This window comes from Polypterus senegalus, chromosome 5, assembly GCF_016835505.1.
Source record: "Polypterus senegalus isolate Bchr_013 chromosome 5, ASM1683550v1, whole genome shotgun sequence".
Lineage (NCBI taxonomy): Eukaryota > Metazoa > Chordata > Cladistia > Polypteriformes > Polypteridae > Polypterus > Polypterus senegalus.
Genome location: NC_053158.1, coordinates 200,494,965 through 200,510,851, shown reverse-complemented (window position 1 = coordinate 200,510,851; position 15,887 = coordinate 200,494,965). Strand labels below are relative to the sequence as shown.

Below are 15,887 nucleotides of genomic sequence, written 5' to 3'. Positions count from 1 at the left end.
GCTTGGAGTTGCCCTTTAACTGAATAGTGGAGAAGACACAGAAGATCATGGGTGGAAACATCTACCAGTAACTGGGGTCTCTGGAGCTATGTGACACAGCAGTGCTAACCATTACCCCACCAACTAAAAAGCTTAAAAACTTGCAAATGCATTAGAGGCCTGCATTCATGAGAACAACCCAGCCTTGTGCCCAGGTTCTCACTTTTCCTCTGAGGCAGGCAGCAGTCTGCTGCTATTGTAGCTGCTTGCTTCACACCAAAGGCTGCAGATTTCACCACCTCTTGATGCAGTCCCCTTACTTCCTCATGTTGCAGGAAGTGAGCTCCCTTATAAGACTGCTTTGTTCAGGGTGCGCCTGCTTTAAACTTTTCAAGCTGCTGCATGAGTTTTAAGTTAAGTGTCCGCTCTTGAACATTTTAAACTGCACATCTCTACCTGATTAGCCCAATGTCAGCACGGGGTCTTCGTTCATTTCTGGACATAAAGGAAAAAGAGAATTCTGCTTTTCTGTAAAACGGTGAGTTTGAGGAAATGCTCGTTTTTATTATCTTCTTGCTAATCCTGATGGCTGGCATTTCACTTTATGGGGGGTGCGGGGTCAGGGTGGCCATCTTCAGTTAACAGTCTGTGTTAAGAGCAGGTGGAAGGTGGTATTACTAATAAAGCTTGAGAAGCAAATGGACCAGGAAATGAAATCATCAGTAGATTGTTAGGAGGAACGTAAAAGTCAAAACCGGGAAGTGCAGGAAAGCTAAATGTCGGTTCCAAAAATGCACAACAAAAATTGTGGTAAAAAAGAAAGAAAGAAAGCAAAATCCTGGCTGCCGTGAATCGCTGAAGAGTTTGCTGTGGAGGTTTGTAGAGTTGGATGGTGATGTAGAATTGTTAGCATTCACGTTTTGGGTTAAAACTCAAAAGTAAGGCAGGTGCAGTTACAATACCATAGAGGAATAAATAATTGTGCATATAAATAAATGTCTTGCGATGGACTGGCGCCCTGTTTAGGGTTTGTTCCTGCCTTGCGCCCTATGGTAGCTGGGATAGGCTCCAGTAGACATCCCCTCTCCCCCTTCCCCCAACCCTGTTCAGGAGTAAATGGGTTGAAACTGACTGACTGACTAATAAATACGTGGTGAACTGTAAAAAAAAAATTTAGAGAGCATAAATAATTCAATATGTCACAAACTATTCATATTTTTTGCTTATTTCTTTATACATTTATTTCTTAGTATGGGCAGCATAGTGGTGACTGTTAAGGAGACTGGAGTTTGCATCCCTGCTGGCACTCAGTTTTGTCTTCATTCTCTTCTTCACTGCTTCCTCCAGCAGGATCAGAAGGCATCCCATAAATGATCAGCTTGTTTATTTGTATGCCTCTCTTGAAGTTACACCTCCAGCCCAGCATAGTTAGATAGACTGACTAACTGATTGGAAAGGCAGAAGAAAAAAAATTCTGACTTGGCTAAAGATAAAAGAGCAGCCCCAGTAAGATGCTATACAGTTTTATTAATGTTGGTGTAAATCGGCCACTGTTGCAGTTCCTGAGATACTTCTGCTGAATAATTTGTTGGCTGAAAACCCTCAGGGTTGGTGTGTCACAGAGAGGATCTGGAACGTTGTTCATAATGGCACTCAGTTTTGTTTTAATTCTCACCTTTGCTACGACCTCCTGGGGGTCCATAGTGCCTACTGTAACTGAGTCTGCCCCTTTTAATTAGCTTGTTGATTCTATGGGCCTCTCTTGAAGTGATGTTACCAACCCAGCACACAACACAGGCCGTCAAAGAGTTGTAGAAGATGTGTAGGATGTCACTACCCATATTAAAAGAGCACATTTTCCTAAGGAATAACTGTCTGCTCTGCCCCTTTTTCCTATAACATTTCTGTGTTTAAGATCAGTCCATCCTGTCATTGATGTGGATCCCCAAGTATTGGTAATGCTAAGAATCAGCAGCAGCTGAGAATATCACTGGGCCATCTCTCCCTCCCAGCAAATGCTGCAAAAACAGGGGCCACCGACATTATCAGAGACCACACTCACCCAAGCAAGCAGTACTGAAAAACACGTGCAGAACTGCCAGATTTCATAAAAGAGTTTTCCCACAGGCCATTAGACTCATAGATAATGATTGTCTGTCCATATGATGAAATATTAACTTCTGATATTATCTGTTAAGTTAAATAAATGTTGTGGATTATTTTTTTTCTGTAGGTTGTATGTATGTAAGTTAAATATGTTGGTGGTTCTTAGAGGTTTATTGTCGTCGATTCTTGTTATTATTCTTATATATTTTTGTTGGCTAATATTGCATAAAATTGGATGGGTGAGAAAATTTTTGTTTTGCTGTGCACTGCAGTGTGTGGTTATGAATGACAAATAAACCTAGCCTTGAACCCCGTGATAGAATGGCGCCCTGTCTTGGGATTGTTCCAGCTTTATACCCAATGCTTGCTGGGATAGATTCCAACTTTCCCAAATCCATGCTCAGGATTAGCAGGTTTGAAAATAGAAGGATTTCTTAATATATTCAAGGATAGGACACATAGTGGAGATTGATTTTTTCTTAGTTTTTTGACTTTATAATGGAAATAACAGATTCTTGAATGTATAAATAAATCAGAAATATTTCCTCTGCACCCGATGTTGTCAGGACAGGTTCAGACCCCCATTAGTCAGTATTGGAATGTTGAATATGAGTGGTTTCCAGGATTGTGGCACAGTGTAAGTAAGTAAGTAAAAATGTATTTATAAAGTGCCTAATACAGAATTGTCCTGGGTATGATGTTAATCTCCATCCAGCCCTGCATGTAGGCCCTCCATCCTGCTGCGAAAAACCAGAGTGTTGGTGGCAGAATTGACACTCAGGCCACCATAAAAAAACTCACACTGTTCCACTCCATCTGAACTAGTGTGGTGCTGAAGTGTCACCCGTCACATGGGTGCACTCGGGTCCAAATCTAGGATCCTGAGTTGGCTTGTCATGTGGTTGGGGCGGCAATGTGCTGTATCGGCGCCTGCTCCTAATGTCTCTCTCACTAATACAGAATAAAATACAAAACAAGAACAACAGAAACAACACTAACAGAGGGCAACACTACCCAAATGCCTGTCTGAACAGATGCATCTTAAGCTGACACTTGAACAGTTCAGTAGTTTCTGCTGATCTCAACATCAGTGGAAGCCTGTTCCATAAACTTGGAGTGGTGGCTTGAAATGTGTGATCCCCAAGTGCCTGTTACGAGGAACTGAAATGAGATCTAACTGAGAAGATCTCAGAGCACAGCCTGAGGTGTAGTGCTGAAGGAGGCTTTTGACCATGCTAAACTCTTTAAGTAAGTACCAGAATTTTGAGCCATATCCTAAATTCCACTGAGATCTAATGTAGAGAGTGTAAAGCTGGGGAGATATGAGTCCATTTGTGTGAACATGTTAAAAGCTTGGCAGCAGCTTTTTGGACAGAGTGAAGATGAGACAACCCAGCCTTACTTAGACAGGTAAAGAGAGGATTCAAATAATCCAGATGTGATGAGATGAAAGCCGGAATAAGCATTTCTCTCTCAGCCCTGGTAACAACAGATCTAAACTTGGATAAGTGTCTTAAATTAAAAAAAGAAAGAAAGAAAACAACGACTGGGACACCTGACATGTGCATCAAAATTCAGCGACTGATCAAATATGACACCTAAATTATGTAGGGATGCATTTGAAGAGGTGGAGATTGTTTTGAATAACTACCAGGTGTGGATCGGGAGGGGCAAAGATTTAAATTTCAGTTTTCTGGCAATTTAACTTTTAAGTAGTTGGCTAGTAGCCAGTTTTTGACGTCCTTCAGGCAGTCGACCAAAGAAGACAACTTGTGTAGTTCTTTAGGATTAGAAGTACAATAAAGATGAATATCGTCGGCATAAAAGTGGTAGGAGATACCTTTAAAAGAATTGATAATTTGAGCTAGAGGAAAGCCTATACAGTGAAAACAAGAGAGGTCCGAGGACAGATCCTTGGGCCACCCCATAAGTCAAAGAAGCAAAAGCAGAAGGTTATTCACCCACAGAGATGGAGAAACTCTTATCAGATAAATATGAGGTAAACCAAGCCAAGGTTAACCTGAGGTACCCACAGAGTGATTTAACCTTGCTATGAGGGTCTTGTGATCAACCATGTGAAAAGCCAAACTAAGATTAAGCAGTACTAACATAGAACAGTTGCCTGCGTCTGCAGCTATTAGTTGGAAACATTAAGGATAGCTGTTTCTGTGGAGCGATGCTTTCGAAAGCCTGACTGGAAGGGATCCAAAAAGGATCCAGTACTTAGTATCTTGCCCTGGGCACCGCCTTTGTGAGGTTTACATGTGTGGGCAGGTATAATTTAGATTCCTTACTGCATTTTTTTTTCATTATTACAAAATTCAGAAAAGGAATGGTTAGATAAGAGGATAGGAGATGAGACATCTGACAAATGAGAGGGGACCATTCAGTCCATCAAGCCTGTTTGTTTAGCTAACAGCTAAGCTTTTCCAATATCTCATCCAGGTACTACTTAAAGTTTCTCAGATTTTCTGCTCCTTGTCTCAGTAGTTTGTTCCAGAGTCCCACAATTCTTTGCATGAAGAAGTGTTTCTGAGTTTTAGTCCCAAAAGCCCTTCCCATTAATTTTCTACTGATGTCCTCGGGTACGTGATTCACTATTAAGCAGAAGGAATTCTCCTTGGTCTACTTTATCAATACCTTCACAATTCAGTGATGTCTGAACTTGGATGGCACTGAGTCATGAATTACAAGCGAATGGTTTGCAAAAAGAATTGTGCTGGGTTGCCATTGCAAAGGGAAAACAGTCCCCCTTGGATAATGACGTCACTGATTGTGCAAGGAGTTCTACAAGGGGTTAGGAACAACAATCAGCAGCAGTTCCACAATTGGGATAGCCTTCTGCGGCAACTGCAGGTCGCGAAGACACGCAATTGGAAACATAGAGTCTCAAGAAAACTAAGTTTAAGAAATGTTGCTCTAAGCCTGTCATGGTAGGACATGTTCTTAAGTCCTGGGTTGTACTTGGTTGCTCTCTACTGCACAGCTTCAAGTGCTGAAGTGCCTTTCTTGTAGCATGATTGTAGGTGTTGATGCTTTACGGTTTCCACACTTACAGAAGAGGCCTTGTAGTCCAGCGGTTCCCAAGTTCGGTCCTGGGGCCCCCATGTAGGTTTATGTTCCAATCAATTTTACAATTGATCTCATTGTTTAATTAGCTACTATTTTTCCTTCTCTTATTTTATATTTCGAAAAGATTAGTAGTTTCAGATTTACATTTACAAATGTAAATTAAAAAAAGAAATTTGAAAAATTGCACAGTAACCGGAACAGATAGAAGGACTTCACATCCACTAATTCTTGCATTATTCTGTAAATATTTAGCAAATAAAGTTTGTAATTTCTAGATTAATAAGAAAAACAAAACAGTGAAGTAACAGACAATAATTAATATCTGAATCCAATCAGACGCTGGTCAGGATAAAATCTTCCAGGCCTGAACTGGTGAAACACTAGTTTAGCCCATGAAGCTTGTCAAGTTAGATACAGTAATAGCTAGGATCTCCAAAATTCTCATTCAGATACTTCAACTTCATGTTATGATTAGTGTTTTTGTTTAAATTTCCTTGGGCTTATACATAAACATTTTACATAATTTCTAGGGATTTTGGTACTGAAGGACTTCACAGCCAATATTTATTATTAAGTTAGTTTTAAAGTCATTATGTAATTTATTCATCCTTTCTGACACCATTTTGTTTTTCATGGGTGCCGCCATTTTGTAGCTTTGATGTCATAATGTGATGGCTTATTGTTAAGGTGCATGATCTTAGAGGTCATAACCTATGACTTACTAGTGCAACAGTAGCAAAAATGGGCAAGGCCTTCCAAAAGACAAAAAAATATATATAATAATTTAAGTCTTACCCAGTCAAGTCTGACTCTAGGGAACTGAGAAGCCAGACAAGACAAGGCCCCAAAATGGAGAACAGGCCTCTAACATTCAAAAATCACTAGGGAGTGTTATGGCTAGGAGTTCTGAAACATGTGAGTCACAAAGGCATTTTGAAAAAGGCCCAATAGAGGGGGAGATCCTGTCAAAAACTACGGCTAGACACAAAAAGGGCCACATAAAAGATTTATTTTTATAAAAATTCTCTGTACATACATGAAGCTTTGTAGAATACACATGGGCAAAAAGGAGTTGCCAGTAAGGGCAATCCAAAGAAAACAAGTCCCAATACATATTCCGAAGGTAAAGTCACAAACAGTGCAAAATGGACAGAAATCCAGACAAAAATCACAAAAGCACAGTAGCACACGAGAAAACTCACCATCCCCCTAGCACCTTTGAAATGAACTGGTGGATTTCTGCAGGTTTCACTCCCTCATTACTACAGTGTCCTGTTCATCAATGGTGAAAACCAGCAACAGAGAGTCCATGTTCATTTGACCTTGGCTTCAACTCTACTAAAGGGCAGAGTGCTACACTGTGCTTGTTCAGACTACCCAAAAGCCATTGCAAATGTGTTGTGCCAATTTCTGTCTGTTGTGGTTACTGCATAATTTTCAGTTTGCTTTTACTTTTTGATTTGCGTTTATAGAATGTTTACAGTAGTCACCTCTGTTTAGCAGCACCGGTTAATCTTTTCTGCATCATTTAGCCAACATGAACTTAATTAAAAATTACACAACACTCTGAAAACTGCTTAATTCAATTCAGGGTTTTGGGGGGGATCACAGCCTAACTTTGTAGAGTCAGGTACAAGGTAAGAATCAGCCCTGGAGATGGATGCCAGTCTATCACAGTGTTAACTCATGCACATACCTTCAAAAGCCAATTTGGAACTGTCTGTTAACCTAACTTGCACATTTTTAAGGATATAGGAGGAATACCAGAGTACCCCTAGGGGCTGGGACCTGGGACCCCACCCCACCACAGTTGTGAGGAGAACATAAAACTCACAAGTTTAAGGAATGGGGTTAAATCGCAGGATACCGGAACAATGAGGTACTTGCTTGTCTCTGGCAGCATTGACTTGAAACTTTTAAATGACTTTAGTGTGAGTTGGTTGGGTAGGTTTGTGCCCATCAATGCACTTTTTTTTTCTTGTAATATGAGCTCCGAATTGCACATCTGTCGCTCTAATTCTGAAGCACTGTGAGATTATGTTAACACAAGCCTAGTGAGAGGCACTATATGAATAATAATGAAAGACACAATACATTAGATCAGCATATCCACAATCTAATTTAAAGTAATTTTATATTACAATGACAGAAAAATGTCACCCAGTTGAAAATGTCAGTCAAAAAATAGTAATAATGATAAAAAAAAAATAATAAAAAAAAAATGAAGCTATGGAAGGTGTTATATACAACAGACAGGAATAAGTACTAATTGATTAGTTATGAAAGGCACTGTATATCTGATAATGTTTATTGTGTGACAGAAAAATGTCACCCAGAATTTCAGGATAAAAATGTCAGTCAAAAAACAGTAATAATGATAAGAAAAATAAATTAAAAATTAAGCTAGATAGTTATAGAAAGTGCTATGTATGATAGATAAGAGACACACTTTTTGATGGTTATTAAAAAATATATAATTAATATATATAATAAATATAATTGATATAGTGTGTGACAGAAAAAGTCACCTTGGAAAAAATGTCAGTCAAATAAATTGTAATAAAAATAATACAAAATGTGGCTAGATAGATATGGAAGGTGTTTTATGTGATAGGCATCAGAGGCACTATATGAATGGTTATGAAAGACAGAATATATTAGATAAATATATCTACAATCTAATTAAAAGTAGTGGGAGAAAAGCTAGAGTACAGAAAAATGTCACCTAGTATAAAAATGTCAAAATATAGTAATGATAACAAGCTAGATGGCTGTGGAAGTGCTGTATACAGTACAATAGACAGGAGAGGCACTTTTTGATAGTTATGAAAGTACTATATTTTTAATATGCAGTAGGACATGACTGAAAAAACATTACCTCTAAAAAGTTTTTAAAAAGAAATAGTAAAAATAAAAACAAATTAATAATAATAAGTAAACAAAACAATGAGGCTAGATAGCAATATGTAATAGATAGGAGAGGGATTCTTTGATAGTTATGAAAGGCAGCATATTATTAATATAGTATATCGTCAGAGAAAATCACATAGGAAATGTCAGTCAAGTAAATGATAATACTGATAATAAAAGTAATAATTAATAGGACTAGATAGGTATGGAAGGTGCTTTATATGATAGGTTTGAGAGTCACTTCATGATAGTTAAAAAGATGTTATATATTAGAAAAATACTGTATATCCATAATGTAATTAAAACTAATATATTAAAAAGATAGAAAAAAGTCACCTAGGATTAAAATGTCATTCAAATAAATTGTGAAAATAATAAAAAATACAATAAAAATTGTGGTTAGATTGCTATGGAAGTTACTATATACAGTAGATTTTGAGAGGCACTATTTGATAGTTATGAAAGGCGTTATATACTGGATATATTGTGTGAAATATAAAAGTTGCCTAGGATTAAAATCCCAGTCAAATAAATTAGAATAAAAACAATAAAAAAATAGGTCTAGATAGATGTGGACAGTGCTTTATATGATAAGTAGGAGTGGCACTATATGAAAGGTGTGAAAAATACTATATATTAGATAAATATATCCATAATCTAATTAAAACTAATATATATAAATAACAGGGAAAAAATCACCTAGAATAAAAATTTCAGTCATGTAAATAGTATTATTAATAACAAAAATGATGTTCAAATACATAGGAGAGGCATTATTTGATAGTTATGAAAGGCACTATATAAAAGTTACCTAGGATAAAAATGTTTAAATAAATGATAATAAAAAATAGGGCTAGATAGGTATGGAAGGTGCTTTATACAATAGGTAGGAAAGGCACTATATTTTGATTTTTATATACTTTATTAATCCTTCAGGGTCAGCCCCCAAGAAGAATTTACAGTTTTAAGGGCCTTGCTCAAGGGCTCAATGGAGTAGGATCTGATTGTTATAAAAGACACATTATATGAAATAAACATTTTTGCAATCTAATTTAAAGTGAAATCTCTACCAAGACTTGCAAATACACATGTACATTGAAAGGTGCTATATAAGATATTATTTTGGGCCTCAGAATACACTCCAATGCTATGTAAGATGCTGTTTTTACAGAAACAGCACAGTAACCTCAGAGAATGAATACATAATAAGGCACCGTTTGTGAGTAGGAATATCATTTAAAAAAACATTTCAGCACAATAGAGAGCTATGGCTGCCTTAACACTTGAACCTTAGAACTAATGGAAGCTGATGGAGAGGTGCAGATAGTCCCCTAAGAGCCCCTGCTTGCATTTCTCTTTTTGCAGTAGATGAAGGCAGCGATTTCATTCGGGATTTGGGTTCATTTTCTTCATTACAATCTTAATTTGGCAGTGACAGGAGAAAGGTGTTGGAGTTTGATCCTCCAGTTTTCTTGCTAGCAAAACCAGGAAGCATGGGTTGTCATGGAAACAGAGGGACTAAGCTTTGGAGGCGCCTTGGCAGAGCGCTGACAACCAACACAGTGACACTGATGGGACAGCAGAGACATCATGAGGTCCGTTGAAGCAGCCCACTGCTGCAAAGGCCTTTCTCTTCTGCTTGTGCCGTGGATGCTGCTCCTCTTTGTTAAATATGTGTGCCATGTTATCTCTCTCTCTCTGTTTTGTATATGGCTGACAGGCGCCTAGAAGCCTGGATATACCATTTGACCGTCGTGATTCTAAAATAGTCTAGTTTTCTGTTGATTTTTTTCTGGGTAATTATATTAATCCTTTTATAGCACATAAGAAAAAAAAAAGTTGAAGGCAGAAAATGAGGAAGTGTGTGGTATGTCGTTATGCTCAAGTTCCTCTTTGCAGAAGGCAAGGCTGTGTGCCACATCAGCGGTGACATTCTTAATGTGTGAGTTTCTCTATCAGGATGGCCCGTCTTTTTCATTGCATATCTGCAGCCGTGCCCATGTCGGGCAGTGCAGTGTGAATCACTTTTTAAAAGGGTTATGTAAATGATGGTGGGGTTTTTGGGGGGGGCTGGCAATGTACAGCACTGTATACATGCTTGCATGTGTAGGGTGGTCCAGATCTAATTATGTAATTTTTAATGCAATGCAGGAAAACAATAAAAGACAAAAGAATTGTTTGAAATATCTTGTAATAAACGAAAATGGACTTACATTGAATTAATTCACTGATTTTCCATGTAATGTCCCCCTTGTCCTCCATTCAGTTAGATACAGGCTTGGAGTAATAAACTTAATAAGTTATAGCGTAATGAAAATTGCATAATTAGATCTGGACCACCCTGTACAGTGGATTCAGTGCTTCTTCAAGCCCCTTCATTTTTTCCACATTTTGTGATTTTGCAGAATTACGTTCAAATCATTTCCATTCATTGTGTTCCTCATCCAGCAGCACTCGATAGCCCAGAATGACAAAAAGAAGACAACATTTTTGAATTTTTTGCAAATCTAAAAAAGAATAAAAGATTGAACAGTATCAAGACCTTTTGCTCAGGACTTAATTGAAGCCCCTTCAGCAGCCATTCCAGCCTGGAGTCCTCTTGGGTCTGATGCAACAAGCTTCGCCCCACCTGGATTTGTGGATTTCCTGCCATTCTTCTCCACAGATCCTCTCAAGCACTTGTCAGGGTGGATGGAGAAAGTCGGTGTGCAGCTGTTTTCAGGTCTCCCAATAGATGTTCATTTAGGTTTAAGTCAAGCACAGTGATCTGCTCAGAACTATTTTCTGACTTCTACTCTGGCCTCATTATCATGAGACTACACCACCTATCTGTTAGGTACATTGCCTGGAGAAGGTGCTTGGACCCATCAACTTTTTTCAAATTTTATGTTGAAGTCTAAATTAATTTTTTCCCTCATCAAGCAACATTTAAAACACCAGGATGAAAATGCAAAAAGCAATATTTGAGAAATGTTTGCAAGTTTATTAAAAATAAAAAAAACCCTGAAATATCACATTGACACAATTATCCTGATCCTTTACTTGGTTTACTTAGTTGAATCCTCTTTGGCAGCCATTCCAGCCTGGAGTCTTCTTGGGTATGATGCAACAAACTTCACGCTCCTGGAATAAGGGATTTTCTGACATTCTCACATGCAGATCCTTTCAAGTTCTGGAGACCATTGGTGAAGAGCTACTATCCAGTGTCTCCAGAGTCTGATTTCTGGCTGGGTAACACAAGAGCATTCGTAGATTGTTACTAAGTCATTCCCGTGTTGTCTTTGCTTTGTTCTTAGTGTCATTAAACCTGTTTGAAGGTGAACCTTCGGCCCAGAGTGAGGTCCAGAGTGACCACCAGGTTCTTGGTCACCTCTCTTACCACAGCCATTCTCCCATGAGTGCTTAGTTTGGCAGGGTGGCCAGCTCTAGGAAGAGTCATGGTTGTTCCAAACGTTTAACATTTAACAATTATGAAAGTAATTGTGCACTTGGAAACCCTTAAATGCTGCAAGGACTTTTCTGCAGCCTTCCCCAGATCTCCGTCTTGGCACAATCTTGTCTGTAAGCTGAAACCCTTTGGCAGCGATTGCAGCCTAGAGTCTTGTTGGATTTGATGTGACAACCGTCACACATCTCGATTTTGGGATTATCTGCCATTCTTCTTCGCAGATCCTCTCAGGGTCTGTCAGGTTGGATGGAGACTGTAAGTGGACAACTATTTTGAGGTCTCTCCTTAGATGTTCGATTGGGTTCATGTAAAGGATACTCCCAGAGTTGTCCCTAAGCCACTCACAACATGATGCCGCCACCACCACCATGCTTCATCATTTGAATTGTATTGCACAGGTGATGAGTAGTGCCTGGCTTCCTCTAGAAGTGATGCTTAGAGGCCAGATGGTTCGATCTTGGTTTCATCAGACCAAACAGTCTTCAACCTCACAGTCTGAAAGTCCTTTAGGTGCCTTTTTACAAACTACAAGCAGGTAGCCATGTTTCTTTTACTAAGGAGTTGTTTCTGTCTGTCTGACCATTCTGCCATAAAACCCCGCTCAGGTTTGTCTTGGTTGTCCTTCTGGAAGTTTCTCCTATTGCTACACTGGTTCTCTGGAGCTCAGCAAGAGAGACCATCAGGTTTTTGGCCACCTCTCTTACCATGGCCCTAAGCAGCCAGTTCTAGAAAGAGTCATGGTTGCTGTAAACTTCTTCCATTTAAGAACTGTGGAGGCCACTGTGTTCTTGGGAACCTTCAATGCTGCAGCAGTTTTTTTGCAGCCTTTGCCTCAATACATTCCTGTCTCTAAGCTCTGCAGGTAATTCCTTGAATGTTATGATTTGGTTTTTGTTCAACTGTGGGACTCTTCGTAGACAGTTGTGTGCCTTTCCTAATTAGTCAACCAATTCAATTGACCACAGGAGGATTCCAAACAAAGCATAGAAACATCTTAATCACGATCAATAGAGTGGGATGAACCTGAGCCACATTTCAAGAGTCATAGCAACAGTTCTGAATACTTGTGTCAATGGGGTATTTCAGGGTTTTTTTTTTATTTTTTAATAAATTTGGAGAAATGTCTAAAAATCCTGTTTTTGCCATCATTATGGGGCATTGGATGTTGTTTGATGATGAAAATGATGATCAGAATGGATGGATGGAATAAAGACTTCTTCCGTTTGTCTGGCAGACTGGTTATACCATTCTCCTGTCTCGTACCTCCAGAGCCATGAATTCAAATCCCAAATCTGCCCTTTGTCTGGGTTTTTCTCAACATCGACTAACACGTTCTTGCTAGGTTAATTGACTACTATGAATTGTTCCAGTATGGCATTCATCCTAGGCAGCTGTCTTCTTTGTACTTAATTCTTGTTGTTATCTGGATTTCTTTTGACGTTGTTTTCTTTTCCTTATTTTTTTGTAACTGTATAGGTTGGGTTGAAGGATCTTTATAACAGTATATTTGTTCCTTGTGATGGCAACTTTACCACAGTGCCATCTTAGGACTTTTGCTTTTCATAGGCACTTCCATTTTGTGTTTCATAACCAGAGTCGGTCAATTCATTATTCAATTCATTCATTAATGACTTGTGTGGTACCCCTTGTTATCTGGAGCCCGCGCCCCTTCGGTAGCTTAAATGGCACTCCTTTGTGTGTGTATTGCAGACTTTAAGGAGCGCGGGCCCCTTGGTGTATGGAGCATGCACACTTTATCTTTCATAAATGGTGCCCGGCAGATAAGAATGCCCACTCTGTATCATTAGAGTTTCATGACCTTCCCCCTCAATGTCAGGTTCACGTGCCTAGGGTGCCATTTATGAAATTTAAGGGGTGCGTTCTTTGTACATCAAGCTCTTATAGTACTGAGAGCTATTTACGGAAATAAAAGTGTACACACTCAGTACACCAAGGTGTGCGTGTTCCTTAAAGTCTACGTTATATATACAAAGGTGCCCCATTTGTGCTACTGAAGGGGTGCACACTCCAGCCACAGAGGGGGAACAAACAGGTTGTTGAACTCTAATAATACCGATTGCCAGCTATGGAGAATGGGCTTAGACCAGAACTGTTAGTGACCACATCATATAGTTTGCCTTTGGTCATCTCTGGCCCTTCTCTAGTACCATTGTGTCTTTCTGGTGATTTGGAGGATGAGCCTACACATTGTGTTCTCAATATGGCAGACATGTTGTATTATTGTTGGGTGAGTGGACTGACTGAGTTCATTAATGTATTGGCCCACTCTCTCACACCCTGAGCTTAAAACACTTATTTAAAAAGACACAGACACAGTCCACATAAGCACTGATTATAAGTGATGCCTGCAGAGCCCATCATTCATTAGTGCTCCACATAAAAACCCACTAACTTTGGCTTGAACGATCAACCCAAAAGACACTGGATGTACCCTGAACACTGAAGACTGACACACCTTGGTCCTTGGATGTCAGATAGACACTAGCGGCTGACATACCTTGGTTATTAACAGCGCATGACTCCTTTTTGTGCTGCTAACTATTGGAGTTGCCTCTCCCCAGCCGCTAACCCTTTGGGAAAGAAAGAAACTATGGATGACAGGTGCCCGGCATTTACTCAGATAATTCAATCACTCAAGATATGTAAAGTATAGAAATTTAAAAGAAATGCAAAATAGAATCATAGCAGCAGAAAATTGAGCTCATCTGCAAATGAGATAAAAGGTCAGTGTTTGCACTGAGATTTATGTGATACTGTATTCCCTTTGTGATTCATTTTCATGTCTTGCCTGTTTTTTTGACCTCTTGCCTGAATTTTGACTGTGATTTTTGCATCTTGTCTTGGTTTTGCTCGCTTTGTTTTGTTTAATTTTGGTTTGTTTTGCCTTTGACTGGCGTCTCCTGGTTAAACTGAAGAAATGAGTTATTAGTTATCGAGAGCTTCATTAGTAAAAGGGTGAGGTAAGCAATGAGGCCCATCAGCGGAGGGAACGCGTGTAAAGGCTTACAGATTGCGGCGCTATGAATGGGACTGATATCTTTTTGATTGTTTTTATTGATTTTTTTAAATGGATCTATTTACTACCTGAAGGACATATACTGATTTTATGGGATTATTTATTGCTTAAAGACATTGCACTTGAAAAATAAAAGTACTTTTGCACATTTACACCATACTGTTGCTTTGTTAGGTGCCCTCATTGCACGGCTCATCTTGGTCATGACTATAAACAGTCCCAGACCGTCACAGTTGCAGCCAAGGTTTATTTCCTAGTGTGTGTTTATTTTCTGTTTTATTTTATTTATTTTTTTTTGTCAATTTTGAATTATTAATGTTTGTTTTTGGTATTTTTAATACTTCAGCTGAGTTATTTTTTAATTATGTACTATGTTTTTTAATATGCATTGATTTCTGGGTGGAACCCTAGGAGGCAGGTCCTCCCTGATATCACTGCTGCTGAGTCCTTCCTCTGGCTTTATAAGCCGGCAAGAAGAAAGGATGGTTCATTGTGTGTATTTGGTGGTCTTTTTGTATAAGTATTGCTTTTCATTTGATTTTTTTCTGATTATTTCTGCTGTGTGTTTGGTTTGTGTATTGGGACTTGTTTGCTTCAAATTACCTTTAGACAAATCTTTTTCTGCACTTTTAAGCATTTATATTTTTTCCCTCTCTCATTTTCATTTGCAACAATATTTTGTTTGTATTATCTTTAGGGGCCTGTGTTTTTACAGTTTCTCTTCCTTGTGAGACATTTTTGAGATATCTTGGACTCCCTTGCTATTTTTGAGCTTTTAAAGCCAGTTCCCTCCTTTTCTGTGTCATAGTAGGCTGAAGCCTGCAGGTAATAGTTGGGTACTGGCTGACTTAGAGGGAACTTCTTCTGGGCAGAGAGAAAAGTTCTTTTGGAGGTCTTGCATCCCTTTTCACCATGTTCATGATTCCAAATTATAACACCTACCTAAGCTCTGACCAATTCCCTTGGGGTGGATACTTTCCACTTGGTGTTTGAGTCATAAATTGATCTGTCATCTCAACTTAAGATTTTAAGGTTAGTTTTACACTGAGAAATAAAATATGTACAGTACATAGAAGTGTCAAAACATTAAAGCAAAGTCTCATAGTATGCACTCATAGTGTCTCCCAATGCTGCTTTGTATGAAATATCTGTGAGTAAAATCCCAGAGTTCAAATACACTTCACCACAGCTCATCTGAGCAATACTTCCAGCAAAAAGCAGTCTGTTCTGGCCTTCCAAGTAAAATGTCCGCATTCCCCAAAAAAAACTATTTTAGGCCTCCAGGACATATGCATTTTAAGGATGTTCTGACTCCTTTGGTGTTATACAACCCAA

General features: G+C 38.8%; 1 protein-coding gene across 2 annotated transcripts in view; it reads left to right on the top strand.

The window, feature by feature from the left end:
- The window catches only part of fam49bb (family with sequence similarity 49 member Bb), a 148,070-nt gene that overhangs the window by 20,711 nt on the left and 111,472 nt on the right, over positions 1-15,887 (top strand). The window contains exon 1 of one of the 2 annotated variants that reach the window (XM_039753969.1): positions 352-517. The exons of the other annotated variant lie outside the window; for it this stretch is intronic. The gene's annotated coding sequence lies outside the window, so the exon portion shown is untranslated. Of the gene's footprint in view, positions 1-351; positions 518-15,887 lie in introns of those variants that run through there. 2 annotated transcript variants of the gene reach the window in all.